Here is an 18,788-nt window from a genome sequence, read left to right on the forward strand (position 1 = left end):
ATGAAACACTGACACGATTTTGATGTATAGTTAGGAGTTCTTCTTTCCTTTAAAAAATCCAATTAAAACACCTGACTATATATATCAGTTAATACTAGAATTTTAAGTTATAGCTACTAATTCTTTCCACATAAGATATAATTGTAATTTATTCAACCAACATTTACTGAATGCCTACTCTTCAACAGGCCCTGTCCTCCTAGAGGCGGGGGGGGCTGGGGAGGTTGATACCCTTTACTGTCACAGATGCAAAAGCCCACTTAATAACATAAGGATGGAAGCTTACTTTAGATTTAAGCATAACAAAGTACTTGACAGTGTATCAAGAGGGTTAAGAACCTGGAATCTGCTGAGGAGACAAGACCTAGCCTGGCCACTTACCAGTTACATAACATTGGGCAAATTACATATCTAAGCCTCAATTTCCTACCTTGCAATAAGACATTAACATTACCTACTTCATTCTAAATAAATGAAGAAACAAGGTCCATGAGAAAGAAATGAGGAGATGCAATGAAAGGAGAGGAACATAAATATAAAAGTAGAGAAATTAACTCAATACAAACATATCATGCCTTGTGCTGAAGGGCTGAATAGTTAACAGCTCTGAACTTGAAATTGTGCTTCCCCTAGTAAGTTCAAAGCCCACACCCAGAATTTACTCCTCCCATAAATAATGTTTCATTTTGCTTTATTTTGCCAGTAAACTCCTTGAGGACAGGACCCTCATGTTTGAGTCATGTTTGGATATACACACCTGACATAGCCCATAGCAGACAGCAGCTAACATTTACTGAATGTATCTGCATTAAGGTGCAGAGATATTTTCCTCATGTATAAAATCAGGCTATGTGGTGGGAAGACTACTGAGCCTTATGATTCATGATACCCACAGATGATTCCTCAATGAGGCACTTATTCCAAGGAAGGTAGGAGCACCAGAGGAATGAGGGTTTTACAACAGCTCTATTACAGAAAGTGGAGGAGACAATTGAGACATCATGTGGCATTTGGTAGTACAGGCATGCCAAATGCAAAAGCAGTTTATACCTGATTCATATCACAATCAACACAGAAAAAGCAAAGTTCATAAGAACTGTATAGTTTGTACTTCTATTTGTAATAGTTTTGGCTTTGTGATTGCTTAGAAGTTAGATACGTATGATTTATAAATGTAATTATGTACTGCATAATTTTATCTATTTAAGAGATACTGCAATATATGTAAATCAACATCAGGAATTAAGTTTAAGAAGTGCTTCCTCTTTATTAAAGACCCAGATATTATTCAATTTTGATAAACACTGTCCCAAAGTCTGCTCATAAGTGGGCAGGAGTGGAAATCGGTTAAGGATGGAAAGGTATTCCTAAAAAGAACAGCATGAGCAAGGGTATCAAGATGGGAAAGCGTGGGACATACTCAGAGACTGCCAAGGGACAGTCATGGGAAATATGGGAAGGCAGGGTGGAAGCCCAACCAAAGAAGCTTCTGAATGCCATACTAATAAACAAGGTGATACTCTGTAAATAATAACAACTGCTAAAGACTTCTGGGAAATTACTGATAAGATCAAAGCTGTCATCAGGAGGACTAATTTAGAATGAAGGGCGGAAAGTGTATAGGTAGGAAAACCAGGTAGGAGGGTATTACAGAAGATTAATTTATGTAAAAATGGAAAGGGGAGGAGGGGATGGACAAGGCAATGGAGATGAGAGTAAACAAGGGTTGGGAAATAACCAGATGTGGGAGCACAGAAAAAGAAGATGCCAAAATTGACATGATTTAGCCTACAATAACAAAACTTCTGTTTACTTACGAAATACTTCAGTCACACAAAAGTATCCAGAAAAGAAGAGAACAAACATCTGTGCATTCAGCACCCTGCTTAAGAATTAGAACATTAGGGGCACCTGGGTGGCTCAGTCCATTGAGCTTCCAACTTCGGCTCAGGTCATGACCTCACGGTTTGTGGGTTCAAGCCCCGCATAGGGCTCTGTGCTGACAGCTGGCTCGGAGCCTGGAGCCTTTTGAGGATTCTGTGTCTTACTCTCTCTCTGACCCTCCCCTGCTCAGCATAGCTGTCTCTCTCTCAGAAATAAATAAAACATTTAAAAAATGTTTTTAAAAAAAGAATTAGAACATTATAGGGGTACCTGGGTGGCTCAGTCAGTTAAGTGTCCAACTTTGGCTCAAGTCATGATATCACAGTCCGTGGGTTCAACTGCCATGTGGGCTCTGTGCTATCAGCCCAGAGTCTGGAGCCTGCTCTTAATTCTGTGTCTCCCTCTCTTTCTTCCCCTCCTCCCACTTGTGCTCGGTTTCTGTCTCTCTCTCTCAAAAATAAATATTTAAAAAATTAAGAATTAAAACATTACAGGGGCGCCTGGATGGCTCAGTCAGTTAAGCATCCGACTTCGGCTTGGGTCATGATCTCACAGTTCATGAGTTCAAGCCCAACATTGGGCTCTGTGCTGACAGCTCAGAGCCTGGAGCCTGCTTTGGATTCTGTGTCTCCCTCTCTCTCTGCTCCTCCCCCATTCATGATCGCTCGCTCTCTCTCTCAAAAATAAACATTAAAAAATTTAAAGGAAAACATTAAAGCACCCTGGATACCTCTCCCTCATCTACTTTCCTTTTTCCCTTCTTCAAAATAACCAACACTCACTCCATTTGATGTGTAGCCTTGCCAGCCATTTCCTTATATTTTTGCTATATGTGTTCTACCTATAAACATAACCATGATACAGTTCTGAAGATTTTTTAACTTCATATGAATGTATCACAGAGCATATCATTATACAAACTGCCTATTTAACAGTATCACTGAGATTTATCACACATTCACTTCTCTAATATTTCATTTGCCAAACTGCATACCCTATTTCATTTTCAACATACATTTATTCATTCTTTCTCATTTATTCACACCTGATGGTGAATAACTTAGGTATTTCAAAATTTTACTACTACTAGTAATATCGCAGGTAACATTTTTTTCTCGGTAAAACACAATACAGTCACTGGAGTCTACACCTGTGTGTGGGATTATTACACCCAAGGGATACGCTTCTTTACCCAAGATGGTTCCAGCAACTGATGTTCCCACCCAACAGTACATTAAAGTTATCCCAGTCAGCATTTGGTGTTGCCTGATTCTGACAGGTATAAAATGTCATCTAGCTTTAATCTGCATTTCCATCATAATAGGTAGTACATAGTACACTTTTTGCCCCACTTTGTTTATGGTACCTATTTCATGAAAGTTACCATAAATGAATCAATGTTGTCTACTACAGTTAGCATCTTTTCCTTCTTGTTTAAGAAGGTCTTCTCAACTGCTGATGAGGAAGTTCTCAGGTTTTATAGTCTGAAGGCATATATAATTAACAAAAAAAAATATCATTTGTCAAAATCACTCAGGGCACGGTTACAGAGCCAACAATTTAAGCAATTCTAAATCTTCTTACTGAATTGAAGTAAAACAAGGAATGTATGTCCAAAAGTTACAAAATCAAGAAGGACACAACTGGGGAAATAATATGCAACAAAGATGCAAAGTATTGCAGGACAGGTTCTGATGAATCTCAAATGAACCAGACTTACTTCTTTAGAACAGAGAGTCCTTCCACCACTCCTCAGCAAATTCCAGACTGCAGATTAAAGTAACAATGTGAAGCCATTTTTACTCATCAGTTAGCACGATAATTACAAGAACCCTCAATGCTAATGAGGGTGAGATGAAACAGCAGCCTCACATGCCACCTGCAGGGGTGGAAATGGAACATGTGGGGAAAGTAATCCAGCTGCACCTATCATAAGTCTTAAACCAGTTCAAACCTTTTAACCCAGTAATTTAAGGAAATAATCAGGAATACAGGCAACGATATATGCATAAAATATGGTCATGATGGCATAACATCTGATTATGAAACTGGAAGGCCTCAATTTTCAACATTAGTGTGATTCAATAAATTATGGCAGGTCTATAAGATGGGTTACAATATAGACACTAAACCTGAGAATATACAGGAGATATTTAAGGATAGGTAACTATATAAGCCAAAAATAAAAATACATATATATATGTATATACACAGTATCATGTCAATTATTCAAAATGCATAAAATAGCTTATTCAAAGGCTTAGTTTCCCAAGTGTTCAAAAAACACAACCAATACTTAACAGAGAGCCTTCAAAAATAATGAGAGACGGGCACGCCGGTGGCTCAGTGGGTTCAGCGTCCAACTTCGGCTCAGGTCATGATCTCATGGTTTGTGAGTCTGGGCCCTGCATCAGGCTCTGTGTTGATAGCTCGGAGCCTAGAGCCTACCTCAGATTCTGTGTCTCCCTCTCTCTATCTGTGCCCCTCCCCTGCTTACGCTCTTGTCTGTCTCTGTCTCAAAAATAAACATTAAAAAACTTAAAAAAATAAAGACTAGAACATTACTAGAACAATGCCTGTAATAAAATAATAATAAATGCTGTATATAACTGGGGACATTCAACTTACTTTGAGATATTAGTAACATTTGCTATAAGTCTTAAGACTGAACAACATAAAACATGTGAGACAATGAACATATGTACCATTGCTGATGGAATGGTCTGATAAAAAAGCCACTTTTTTGTTTAGAAGGTAATAAACTATTTTTTGATATTAGGTGTACAAAGGAAGCATCACCAAACTTGCTTGTTTTAACAGAGCCTAAAAGCCCTCTACTTTGCTTTATGAGGAACAGGCTCCATGACCCTGAACTGTTCTCCCACCAAAGGTCCCTGGACCAGAGAGGATTGAGTATTTCACCAAAAGGTAGTCCAAGGACTCCAGAGTTGGGGATAAAAGGTGAGATGGGCAGATCAAAGTTGTCTGGTTTTGAAAAACTAATTAAGAGTTTGAAGCAGTGAGTGGTACAAACCGAGCATAAAGCTTACAGAGCGAGGAAGCCAGAAGGCTGGCAGGACACCACCACTGTAATGCCGTGTGGCTCCAGAGGCAAAGTCTTGGTTCCCAACCCACCAGCTTTCAAGTTTCAGCCTTGGGTTTCCTCTGAGTTGTCTGTGTCATACTTGTGTTCTTTGCTGGAGCTGGCCTGAGGAGCATCTCTTCTTAGCACATAACAAGCCTTACTTATAAACAGAAGTACTCTTCACACACTCACCAGGCCAAATGTTTTAGCTCTAACAGCAAAGATGCCATTTTTACAAGAGAATAATATATAAACATTAAATATAAAATAAGAGAAACAAAGATAATTAGGAAGAAAAATACTTGGTGAATATATTATGCCCAAGAAAGTTGCAGACTGTATCTTTTATGAAGTTTCTATACTGAAGTTATCACACTACTGTTGCATTAAAGCATGAAACAACCTTGGATCTATACTACATAATCCATTATTAGAAGAAACACGTTTGGAATATTACTATAACAACAGAAATGTTCTGGTTGAATCCTTCAATTTAAGGCACCCACATATCAAGTTTTAGACTTAATAATAGTAAACTAAACCTTGAAAATGCCCCGAATGGAAATGATAGGTATGTTATTAAAAAGCAATGTTTCTTAAATCACAGACTACATACATAGGATATACACGCAAGTAAGTGACATCTCTATAGTCTTACCCAAATGTTCTATCAACTGCACTGGATATCCTATTGCAAACTTATCTGTATAATATTTAATGGTTAAAACTATCATAAATCTAAATAACTAATCTTAACTTTCAGAAATCCAGACAAACCATTATGCCAAATGACTTCTGGAATACCATGCAATTCTGAAAATATTAAAGTTGAGTTCCCAACTGAGTCCCCCATGTATATGGATTCATTCTATGAAAACTTTATATCATTTTCTACTTTTATTCAGACAATATGAAAATGAGTTGTTTATCTGACTCAGTCTGATGCTTAAATTTTCTACCATTTTTGTTTTTCTTTTTTAATAACATTTGCTCACTGATGAACAAAAATATCCACACACACCCAAATATAATTCAAAATCTACACAGGTCTATGCATTAAAAAGCAAATGTTCTGCTGATTGGTTCTCCAAAGACAGCCACTGGTAACAGTCTGTTCAGAGTGTTCTATTTTTCAGAACCTTTTTAGTGGTCACATTTGATACTAGAGCTTAAGTTATCTCAGGTGTATACCAGGGGCTACACTGGTGGTCGATAACTTTTCAATAAATTAGTTCTAAGATTCTAAGCATTATCACCAGGTTCATAGTATAAATTACTTTGGAGTTATTACTTATTTTTTGCTATGTAAGTGTTTGAATAGCTTTTGGCAAAAAGCATAAAATTCAACCTCACGTATAAAATGCAATCATCCACAACAAAGTTAAAATGATCTACTACAAAGGCATAGCAAGACAAATGAGAGAGAAAAGAAACCATTTTTTAAAATACTTAAACTTTGTAAGTTAACAGGCCAAAGTAACCATACTGTTTTCATCCTATAGTAAAACACTTAAAGAATGCTTTCTCTACTTGAATTAATATCAGTTTCCCAAACATGGTTCCATTTCCAGATATCTAGACAATGCCGGCCAGAGAGCTGGCATTCCATAAATATTTGTTGAATGAATTTACATGATTCATAAGAACCAGGTGTCATAATTAACCTAACAGTGAAGCCTAACCAGCAAATGAAAGCAGAAGTGAGAGACCATTTATGCCTTTTTAAATCACAAAATGCTACATATTTTGTAGTACTTGTCAGTAAAAATTATGTAAAAAAATAGTTTCTAAGATCAGAATTGTCTTTTAAAGGCAATGGAAATCATGTTATATGTGCAGTTAGATTAGGAGATGAGGTTATATAAAAATAGTATGATCAATTATTTCAAGACCAATGACTATCAACTTTCTCAGAGTTTGCAACCATCCTTTATTTACTTCTGAGAAAGGAATTTCATCATGAACATTACCAGATGAAGATGTTCATAAAACATATTTATAAGGTCACATTCAACCCGACCTGAATAATCATATCATCAAAAATCCACTTTAAAAAATTTTGCTAAATACACAAAAGATTCATTATGACTAATTATAGTTTATGATTGATCACTTTCCAGGAAGTGCATGTTTCCATGCAAGATAATATCAAATAATTTTTCTCAAAATTCTCTACTAAAAAATGAATCCAAGTAACATAAAAGCTTAATTACATAAGTGTGATAGGCCTTACATATGCACATGTACATACATGCAAGTGTATAAGTTACAGTAAGCACTTACTTAAGCACAAAAACAGCTTCAGATACTTTACAGATAAGGTTATGGAAGATTTCGTGAATGTGGCAAAGACGCGATGAATCTTGAAAAACGCTGATGCAATGGATAAACAGAATCAGATCCAGGAGAATTACCCACTCTAGGACTCTGCTTCCCAAAGCACGCACTGGACTGGGGATCAGCAGCAAAGGCGGCCCGAGAGCCTGTGAGAAATGTAGAGTCTCAGGCCCCATCCCACACCTAGAATGAAAATCTATATTTTAAAAGATTCCAACTTATTTTCTATCCATGTTAAAGTTTAAGGCTAAGAAGAGTTGCTTTAGGAAAACAAGGTGAACACACATGGACGAGCAAGAGCATACAATAAAGACAAGTGTGAAAAAAAACCTAACCTGAGAGCAGAAGTGCAAAGAACCATGGAGAAAGTAAGGTGAGCAGTATTTTGAAAATTACTGATGTGGTTCTTTTCTCCTATGCGTTTATGTGAATAATGGGAGAAGAGGCAGACAGGGTGCATTAACACCATCAGATGAAAATGGCTGAGTACAAGTGGCTTGCTCTGCAGGCATCACCTGGCAGAGACCCTAAGCCTTGCAGCCACAGGGTAATCAGTGGCACAGTGGCAACTGCTGAATGCAACTAGAGAGGAGAGAGGCAGGGATTCCCTTGTATCTTGTTTTCCTCTTTCAGCCACAGTTTCAGAGGTGAACAGTATGTCACGTCAGAGAAGATGAAGAGACTACTGGTGGCAGAGGGGCCTATTTGGGATCCTGAGAGAAAAAGTCACCCAGGCAGGAACCCATGCAAGCAGTCTAGGGGAGAAGTGTGGCTAGGCAGAGGGAACACCTGAGCTCCTCTCTCTGCAGCATATGAGCACTACTGATAGGACGAAGTTTTCCACGTGCCGGATGTGCCCAGAGAAGGCAGAGCACTCAGGGTAGACAAGAGCCTGGCTCCCCGGTACTGGCTCTGCAGCAAAGGGTTGCCCAGGAAAAAAAGTATCCATGAGACACGCAGGAGGGCCACGACAGGAGGGGAGATGAACAAAATGAGACACAATAAACCGGTGAGCAGTGGATGCTAGCAGGCAAGAAAAAAATCTGACTGCCAGGGACAGGGACACAATGGAAGTCAATGAGGATCTCCACAACAGTACTGGGAGATGCAACCCACCACACCTGCACACGCACGCGTGCGCGCGCGCGCGCACACACACACACACACACACACACACACAATCCCATACCTCTCATCCTAAGCAGAGACCACATGAGCAAAGGCAGAAACAAACACACAAACAAAACTGCAAAGGAATGAAGGGAAACCATAAGTTCACTGTTGCTGGATGATAAAAACCAAGACAGGAAAATAAGTAAACTACTTAGAAAACAAACTCAATGGAGCTTTGGACTAATTAGGTGGGAAAGCAAATAAGAAAACAACTTGCCACCAACTAAAATAGAGGCAACAGGGAGAAGGAGAAAGTGATTAAGTGGGTGAGAGAGGACACCATCAGTTTTGGAATGCTGTGTTAATAAGGTAAATTAGAAGTAAACCTGCCCTCTACCCTCAACCCACAATACCAGGGGGCACAGGATTCACATAAACAATGTGCTTGCGAATATATACTCACAGTAAAAAAGTACTGAAAGACACAACCTACCTACCGTGAAATACAGTCAAGACACTACAACTATCTGAACCTTAGGAACTTTAAATAATAAATTTTTCACAAAGAGACTATGAAACTATGGTATGGTGAAAGTGGCTTCTTAAAAAAGGGAGGAAATAGAAGAATAGAATAATAAACTATAATAAACTATTCCCAAAAGATTAATAATACAAATATTATTAATAAAATTAAAAATTCAATATATTAAAAGGCTAAATAGATAAAAGTGAAGCAAAGACATATAAGTAACATAAAAGATAAGGAGATAAAGAAAAAAAAACTAGAGAAAAGTTAAGAGACAGGAAGTTACAAAGAGAAGCCTGACCTAACTATAGAAGAAAATCCAGAAGACAGAGATCAACCATAAGATCTCTCTAAAAAAATCTGTGAGTTACATGAGTGCCAGTTTTCTCTCTCAATACTTCTATATAATTGAAAGAGCCCGTAATTTTAAAATAAAAAGCAATTTAAATAGCAAAAGCAAAGTGAAAGAGTAAAAATGGGAATGTAGCCTGACATTCTAAAATGTTTAGATGAAAAATGAGGAATTAAAAATGATTTAAGGAGGGGCGCCTGGGTGGCTCAGTCGGTTAAGAGTCTGACTTCGGCTCAGGTCATGATCTCACGGTTTGTGGGTTTGAGCCTCGTATCAGGCTCTGTGCTGACAGCTCAGAGCCTGGAACCTGCTTCAGATTCCGTGTCTCCCTCTCTCTCTGACCCTCCCCTGCTCACGCTGTCTCTCTCTCTCTCTCTGTCTCTCAGAAATAAAAACATTAAGAAGAATTTTTTAAATAAAAATGAAATAAAAATGATTTAAGGAGACTATGGATAGTTCTGCTTGGATTTTATTACGTTAATGCTGGACATGACTAGAGTGCAGGAGTCTTTGGAGAAAAGGTGAAAATGGGCAGACAGAACCAGGGTGCACCGAAGAAGGTTCTGGGCGGCAAGAGAAGAGGAACAAGTGGCAGCAGATGCACAGCACTGGTTCCAGGAGGGCCATCTCGTCAGTTGCAGCAACTTAAGTGACCAGACTGATGACCTAGTACAGTCAAAGAACATCCCTTGCATAAATTCTTCATCCTGTTGCTGATTATACTGACTGCTCAGTTTGTGAAATCTCAGATCAATACTGCACCAAAATAAATGTAACTCATGAAATTAGGTTAACTTCAGAACGACCAATAGGACGACAGTTTTCTTCTAATTCCTATTACACTGATCTTCAGTGCAGTTTACTCACAGGCCCCATCTTCTTAAATATCACGGAAGTCTGTCAAATACAACACATGCCCAAAAAATTATAATAAAGATAAATAAACCACTAGAAAAAAAATTTAGATTGTGCCTTCAAAAGGCAAAGTAAACAGAAGGAACTCCAGTTAATTCAAGACTAAGTCTTAAAAAGACTCCTTTGAAATATTATTAAAAGAGAAATACTATTACAGATTCAATGCTTCATTGTTTCTTTATCAAGGTTACTACCACATTTTAAGAGATGTTCTCTTAGAAGTAAATTTACAAGATAATTTTGGAGTTTTTTTAGGAATTTGTTTGAGTCATCAGTACAGAAAGTTTCAAAAAGTTTTTTAACTTTGTGGGAAGTAATCATAAATTCCCCTGAGAAATGGCACATTCATTTGAGTCAACTCAAATAATCTTTCATAACTTACACTAACAGCCTTGTTTTATTTTCATGAAAGATAAAAGGAAAGTTTGCAGGAAATTATTACATTTATTCTAAAAATGGGCAATAAAAGGGAGAGAAAACTACTTTTAAATCATTTATAAAGTCTTCCCATTACTTAAAATCCACTCTCTCTAGAATTCCTAACGTAACACAGATATCTACCCGGTCTGTTCCCAATGGGGAAACTATTAACAGAAAGCCAAGTCCCACAAAGGAGTCACAGCAGAATCAAAAACTGGTTATTAAAACTGATTTTAGGGGTGCCTGGGTGGCTCAGCAGATTGAGTGTCCAACTCTTCAATCTCAGGTCAGGATCTGGGGGTGGAGCCCTTCCTAGGGCTCTGGGCTGACAGCATGAAGCCTGCTTGGGATTCTCTCTCTCTCTCTCTCTCTCTCTCTCTCTCCCCCCCCTCCTGCGAGTGTTCGCCCTCTCTCTCAAAATAAACTTTTAGAAGAAGAATTGAGTTTATACTGCTTTATGTCTTTCCTATGTACATACCCCTTGGTAAGAGGAGCCAACAAAAAGGATTTAATGTCTCTGATCATAAATGGATCAAACTGCAAGGAAGCAGAGAGGGAGGGCTGACTCCAAAGAGACTCTGAAGTATTTATCATAACGGCTTATATTTATTAAGAACTTCCGTACCATGTAGGAGTCTGAGAACTCTGGATGCATTAGCTTACTTTGCCCTCTAGCCCTATGAGGTAGGTACATTAATCATCTGGAATTTATGGAAAAGAAAAGTAAACCTTAAAGAATTGGGATAATATACCTAAGATCTCAAGGAAAAGATTTTGTTGCCAGAGTCCTAGGTCAGCTGCCTTTCCCCGTGTAGAGAGCCTCTGGACAGAGCTAAATAAACCTCAGAAAACTAAAATTCCTTCTATGTGAAGAATGTAAGAATTAGTTATAGACAGCAGTCTCTTCCAGAGTGCAGGTTTCTATACAATACAGAGCTTACAGCCAATCAGGATCCCAAAAAAAGCTCATAAATGCATGGAAGTGGAGAGATTTATAACCACAGTAATTTCTGAGAGATATGTGACCTCTACTCACATCCTAGAGACGGACAATGAAGATCCCATTAAAGCTCACCTCCCTCAGTATCTATTATTATACCATTTCTTTCTTCCCTATTTGCCATTCTGAAGATCTAGACTGTAAATTTTCTTACAGATTTGGTAAACCTAGGGCATAACACAACACCAAAAATACAGAACACACTCCAAATGTCACCAATGAGGATTCTCGCCACATGAGGACAGCCAAGACAAAGAACAGACTGTGGTCAGTTTCTGAGAACCCGACAGGCTCCAGAAAGCCAAAGTTACAATCACATTGTCCTACTGTAACAGACAGGACTGAGAGAACACATTTGATGCCTTGTTGCATGACTGTGTGCATTTTAGGAAAGTTTTCAAATAACATGTGAAACAGCAATGCAACAATCCTGCTGAAAACAAAGTGTCCAGAATACACAAATATAAAAGTCATATTTTACTCTACACCTAATTTACCATGAGTCATAATATTTTCCTGATCCTGCAACAAGAATTAGGTACCTCAAATTAATTCCGGGTTTTAGAAGGGTGTACTAATGCAGTAGGCTTTAGTTACCCTAACCAGCAAGATATGAAAGAAATAAATGACCATACACTGGGCCAAAACTCACTAAAGTTGCCCAATGCACAAGAAACTGTATCAACTTATTTACTTTAAAAGATTACCAGGCAAAATTCATGTTCATTAACGTAACCAGTCATTCATTTAATCAACATTTATGGAAGGACTACTTTGCTCCATTAGGCGATAAACAAGTCAGACGGGATTCAGGCTCAGAGGAAACCAATCCCACAGAGAGGCACAACAGATAATAAAAAAAAAGTAAACGCACAAGATGATTTCAAAATGGTGTAATTAGGAAGGGAGGGAGAGGGACAAAGATAAATTTAGACTAGGTGGTCAAGAAAAACTTCACTGATGAGGAGGCATACCAAAAAAAAAAAAAAAAAGTCTTACTCTTTAACTTACTGCAGTGAATACCAACCATGGGTTCACATGGAGCACTAGAAACTGGTGATTTTGCTGTTATGATTATAGTCACATAAACTGCAAAGGACTGAAGAAAATAAAATTACAATCATTCTGTATGCCCTAAAGTTATACATGAGATATTAGAGAGGATATCTGGAAGTGGGGTGCTGCTGCTGCAAAAAAATACTAAAACTGTGGAAATGGCTTTGGAATCAGGCAATGGGCAGAAGCTAAAATTTTGAGGAGTAGGGCAGAAAAAGCCTGAACTGCCCTGACACAGTAGAAATACAGATGTTAACACCTATAGGAGTATATGTTGGAGAAAACATACGTGATCTCAGATATTATTTCCATTGTCATGAACAGGCATATGGACATTAAATGTGCTGCTGGCGAGCACTTGGATGGAAAGGAGGAACATGTTATTATAAACGAGCAGACGGGGGATCCCTGTTACCTCGTAGCAGAAAGCTTAAGCGAATTATGTCCCGTGATTATGTGGAAAACAACTCACAAGCTATGAACTTGAATATTTAGATAAGGAGATTTCCAAGTAAACTGGTTTCGCTGAAGGCGCAAGCTATTTTCTTTCCTGTGGTTACAGTAAAATGGGAAAGAAGAAAGATAAATTAAGAGAGTCCAAAATGAAAGAATGCTGTCAGGTCACAATAATTCCACAGGCAAGAAACAGGCTGGTAAAATGACTCAGCGGCAGACATGTGTTACCTTTCATTAAAAGGGAAGGGCGGAGTCCAGCCCCCAGAAGGTGGAGCAGGATCACAGAGGATTATTCCCAGGCCTTGACACCTAAAGCAGTGTGAGAAACGCAAGGGACTGATGATTCCTTTATTCGTTCCGCTTTCTTTTTGAACAGATTTGTCTATAACTGATACCCTGTGCTTGCCCCACTGCTATGTTATAGGAGCACAGGACACGCTATGAAGCCGTACAATTCACAGGTAGAGAGGGATTTTGTCCCAGGATAGATTACACTGAGAATCTCACCCATACCTGAGTTAGATTATGAGATCTGGATGACACTTTGGACACTGTAGATATAGCAATGGGCCGAGACTCTGGCAGATGTTGGTATTTGGTAAATGCATTTTGCAGGCAGGACACACATGCATCTTCAGCAGCCAGACAGCGGACTGTGGGAAGGCAGAGTAATAGCTCCCAGAGATGTCCGTGTCCCAATCCCAGGCACCTGTGAACGTGTCATCCTCCATGACAAAAGAAACCGTGTAGATGTGATTAAGACAAGTATCTTGAGATAAGGCTGTTCCCCTGAGTTATCTGGGTGGGGCGAATGTAACCACAGGATTCTTTAAGTGAAAGGAGGCTGCAGAGAGCAATGCTACATGAGAAAGACCACCGGCCACTGGGGTTTTAACAAGGAGAAAAGGTCCCATGAGCCAAAGAAAGCATGTAGCCTCTAGACAGAGGCTGGAAAAGACAAATAAATGGATTCTCCTGTGGGACCTCTAGAGGAAAATCAGCCCCGCTGACCTCCTGATTTTCGTCTGGTGAAACCCATTCTGAACTTCTGACCTCCAGGAATGTAAGGTTAATAAATTTTACATTGTTTTAAGCCACTGAGTTTATGGCAACAAATGTTCACTTTAAGATTATTTTTGCCTTGTTTCTGCTAAAGTTTTTAATTAGTATTTAACAAGTCATGACAGAGGCAGTCTCAGCACTACAAGATTAGGTGCTACTGACCTTAGTTCATACAGCTCAAATGCCATCTGGGATCTGAGCTTCCCCAATGTCACACCACGGGAAATCACACATTGGGTAACTGCATGCCAAAACATGTGACCAAGAAATATGTGACCTAGAAGTGCAACAAATACATTCAGGTCCTCCCATGGGAATTTGTGGTAGCTTGAACTTTCCAAGGCCATGACACGCATAACAAAAACATTAAGACTGTGGTTGGATGTTCACTTTTTGTTTAAAAAAATTATAGAAATCTTTCTCAGGTTTCAATAACAGCTCTCTTTAAACTCCGTAAGATAGGCATTATATTTCCTAACATCTTCTACTAAATTCTCTAACACAGGCATTATATTTCCTATCATTACAAATTTAACAAGACTACTTACTTATGCTCTTTATTTATGGTTAAAAGAGGCCAGAAATAAAGATTAGAAAATGAGAGCTGTAAAAAAGAAAAAAAAAATTAAGCAAGAACACTACAACTGCAACACAGCAGACCTTCCTCCAATGAATACTCGCTGTCATTTTCTCTATTTTATCAAATAATATAAGGACTTTGAAAAGTTCTCATAAAAACGGAAAAGTATTCTTAAGCCAAACAATCTGCTTTTGGATACCATGTGTTTACTTTGGTCCTCACATACTGTTATTATTCCTTTTTTGTTTACTCTGTTTGGCTAGGTAGTCATTTATTCCCATTAATACTGAAAATGGCAAAGCATGTGGCTTATATTTTAGGAAAGTCCTAATTCTATGCAAGATATTAACATAATTAGGAACTATTTAAGCACATGAAAAAGTAAACAGTTGTTAGGGATGGATACAAGTGCAACTTACAACGATTCTGCCCCTAAAGTGCTCACACTAGTCAGAAAAACAGGCAGGGCACAAGGCTAACCAACACTAGAATCCAGAGTGCAATATGCTTCGCCATATGCCCACTGTTCCCATCGGGAGAAGGAGGGTGCCCTGAGGAAAAGGGCACAAGGACAGAGGGAAGCAAGGTCTAGAACAAAGTTTTTATTGTGCAGGCAATGGAGAAGTCAACAAAGTTTCAGAGCAAGGAACTTGCATGATAGGAAAGCAGCCTAGAGGCAAATGACCAGAAGCCTTCTGGAATTAGGCTGCCAAAGGCATCTGGGAACCTCAACTAAAAATTTTAAGAATGAAAAACAGAAGATACAGAAAAATCAGCCTTTTCAAAGCACTCTTTAATGCCACCTGCAGTGTCTATCAAAGTAAATGAATAAAAGGTAGGTAAGAGAGAAACACATAACCCATGTTGAAATATCAGGTCCATTTATTCAAGGAAATGGGTTGTCTGATATCTGGGGTCCTGAGCCAATTCTAGAGAAATAGCTAAAGCAATGTAAAATCCAAAATCCTGCAAAGCCAGAATTTCTCAACTAAGGAAGTCACAGAACAAGTTTACAAGGAACAAAAAAGATTAATGATTGTAGCTTCTCAAATAGCTGCTTGCTGGTAGCAATGGAAAAAATTCACCAAGTAGAAGAGATGTTATCCCTCACCTCATTTTCACTTAACCTATAATATTTAAAACAAGCAAAAGAAAGAGCGTGTGGATTTTTGTGTGTGAGGATGAGCAGAGAAAATAATGAGGCAGAGTAAAGAATTAAAACTCACCTTTAGACTGAACTAATTTATGTAGATGAAAATTTTTCTTTTATATAATCTAAACTCTTTACATCTTTGAAAATTATGATAAAATGATATTTAATAAGTACTCATATGTACAATGGAGTCTCACTGAAAAGACAGCCAAAGACTGATGCTGCCCTTAAAAAAAATGATAAACTGCAACCTCCTCAAAAGTATGACAATAAATGTTCTCCCTTGAGATAATTAGCCATCTATGATGGACAGAAAAATTTGATTATAAAAATAAGTTTTGCTACTTAGGATTATTATTCTAATACCAATGCCTAAAAACTAACCTAAAGACTTGAAACCACCCAAACCCTGACCTAATTTCCTTTAGGTCAATGATTAGACTAGGTCCTCTCTTTTTTAAAGCCTAATTCACTGCTCCTAATAAGGACAGTAAAATATCTCTGATAAAAAAAAAAAAAAATTGTTTTGTTTTAATTTTAACAGNTCCTACCTGAATCTCTCAACCCAGATGTCTAAAACATAATGCATATATGCCTTAAGAAAAAAATGCAATATAATGAACCATTTACCTCTGTTGGCTTTTTGCCTAAAATGAAAAAAATTCTTAGATGAAAAAAACGAAACAAAAAAATTGAAGAGGACGATGACCTGATACATATGTAGTGACTGGTTATAGATTACCTAGAAACCAATTTATATTTCTAGTTGATTCAGTTGCCATGTTTTATATAGAATTATTTCATTGAGCTGCTTACACATATGACTTTAAACATTGAAAAAAGGACCAAAGGTCAGAAAATCACTGCTAAAGACAAATTGGGAAATAAAAATGTTTTGAAACATTCCAAGAATAACATTTATGAAATAAGCCAGCATTTTGTTTATAGAACTTGAGTGCTAGGACCCTGGGGCAAAAGGGCAGAGCAGGAGTAAGACTAAAGGAGGAAGGGGAGGGACAGCTGGGCCAACCAGGAAGGGGTGCTAAAGGATTTCTACAGAAAGAAATGTAGGGAAAAGCAAAACACCAAAGCTAGCAAAGACAGCTGAAGGAATTCAGTTACTTGAAGATTTTTTAAAAATCATTTTGAAATCTTTCTAATGTTACTGGTATAGAAAAAAAAACTCTCGGGGCACCTGGGTGGCTCAGTCGGTTGAGCATCTGACTTCAGCTCAGGTCATGATCTCACGGTTGGTGGGTTCGAGCCCCGCGTCGGGCTCTGTGCTGACTGCCACCTCAGAGCCTGGAGCCTGTTTCAGAGTCTGTGTCTCCCTCTCTCTCTGACCCTCCCCTGCTCACGCTGTCTCTATCTCTCTCTCAGAAATAAATAAAACATTAAAAAAATTTTTTAAAAAAAGAAAAACAAAACTCTCAGTTTCCTCAGAAAATCATGACTCTGCTACACCTTTCACGTAAGTCTCACTATAGGTGGTTGTAGAGATGCAACTTTGACTTCTACATTATACATTCAACTATATGAATCTAGGCTCTCAGCAGAGGCTGGGAACTTTGGGGGCGACCCAGAGACATTTTCAAGGATCAAAGGTTGAGTGGGCTGTCACTGGCATCTAATGGATAAAGGCCAAAGAACACCCTACAATGCTAAACATCCTACAATGAACAAAACAGCCTGCACAACAAAGAATTATCCTGCCAATAGTGCTAAGGTTAAGAAACACTGATCTGTTCTCCATGAAGGGGGGGAAAAAAAAGCTCCTTTGACCTTTATCCTAGTCCATCTCTCTCTAACAGACATCTAATTAAAGCCTAAAACAACATCAGAGGACTCATTTTTCAAATGCTTTAAACATGGTGGCTGGCTGGCTCAAACTGGGGTCCCACAGAAATACACTAAAAGAATACATCAGAGCAGGAGTGCAGAAACTGCAGAAAAAGAACTTTGTAATCTTCCTTTTGTTTCGTTTTTGCTCAAGCACATCCACTTCCTAAGAGGAATATCTACATGTTTCCATATCAAGGTACGTCTCTTCTATGCTCAATACACTAAAAATACACTGACCTAGGCAAAATACATTATTTCTTATTAATGTAAAAACTTATGTAAGGAGTACTAACTGAGAAAGATTTGTGTTGGGGGCAAGGGTGAAGAAAGCCACCCAGGTCTTTAAAACGCAAAGTTATTTCACAGTTTGTTAGTAAAATGACTCAAATCGTTATTACTTTTAGTCATGCCAAGTTTGCTGCTTCTAAGCCTACTAGTAATGGAGAAAAAACCCCACCATTTTTCCTGCAGTCATTAAACCAATGAAACAGAAGCTTACTGAAAACAGGTTTGTGCAGTATTTCTTTTATTGTAACTGTTATAAAACAAAAGCAGTCGTTGGAAGTGCAGATGAAGATTCTGAAATCTTTCACCTACCTAAATTGCTATAATGTGTGTATGCGTGGTGTAGGGGGGAGAGGGGGGCCGGCACACAAAAGAAAATCCTAACTCCCAGATCTACAAATCTTATGCTGTGAATATTTTCCTCAGGTATCCTTCAGTCAAAACCCTGGCTTACTCCTTATTTTGGTCTCTCCTTTCAAAAACCTGGAAAAGACCTCCACATAGCGTTTCACCATGAGAACAATACTAGGAACAAATAAACGCCTGGCGTGTACCTGGCAAATCTCATTCATCAGAAACCGCGGCAGCTGGGAAAGCATTGTTTTCCGCGTGACCCTCTCGCACCTTTCACATAGGTTTTCTCCGCTCGAGTATCTGCCATACCTACTACCAGAGCAAACGTTACCCAACTTTGATGTTTTCCATGTCTCCACCGTAATAAA

The 18,788-nt window shown here is 38.4% G+C and overlaps 1 protein-coding gene across 1 annotated transcript in view; it reads right to left on the reverse strand.

Annotated features, from left to right (window-relative positions):
• GNAI1 (G protein subunit alpha i1) overlaps nt 1-18,788 on the reverse strand; it is an 86,997-nt gene that overhangs the window by 67,158 nt on the left and 1,051 nt on the right. The gene's annotated exons all lie outside the window — the stretch shown is intronic.

The sequence above is a fragment of the Crocuta crocuta genome, unplaced genomic scaffold (genome assembly GCF_008692635.1).
Source record: "Crocuta crocuta isolate KB4526 unplaced genomic scaffold, BGI_CrCroc_1.0 scaffold417, whole genome shotgun sequence".
NCBI classification, from domain to species: domain Eukaryota; kingdom Metazoa; phylum Chordata; class Mammalia; order Carnivora; family Hyaenidae; genus Crocuta; species Crocuta crocuta.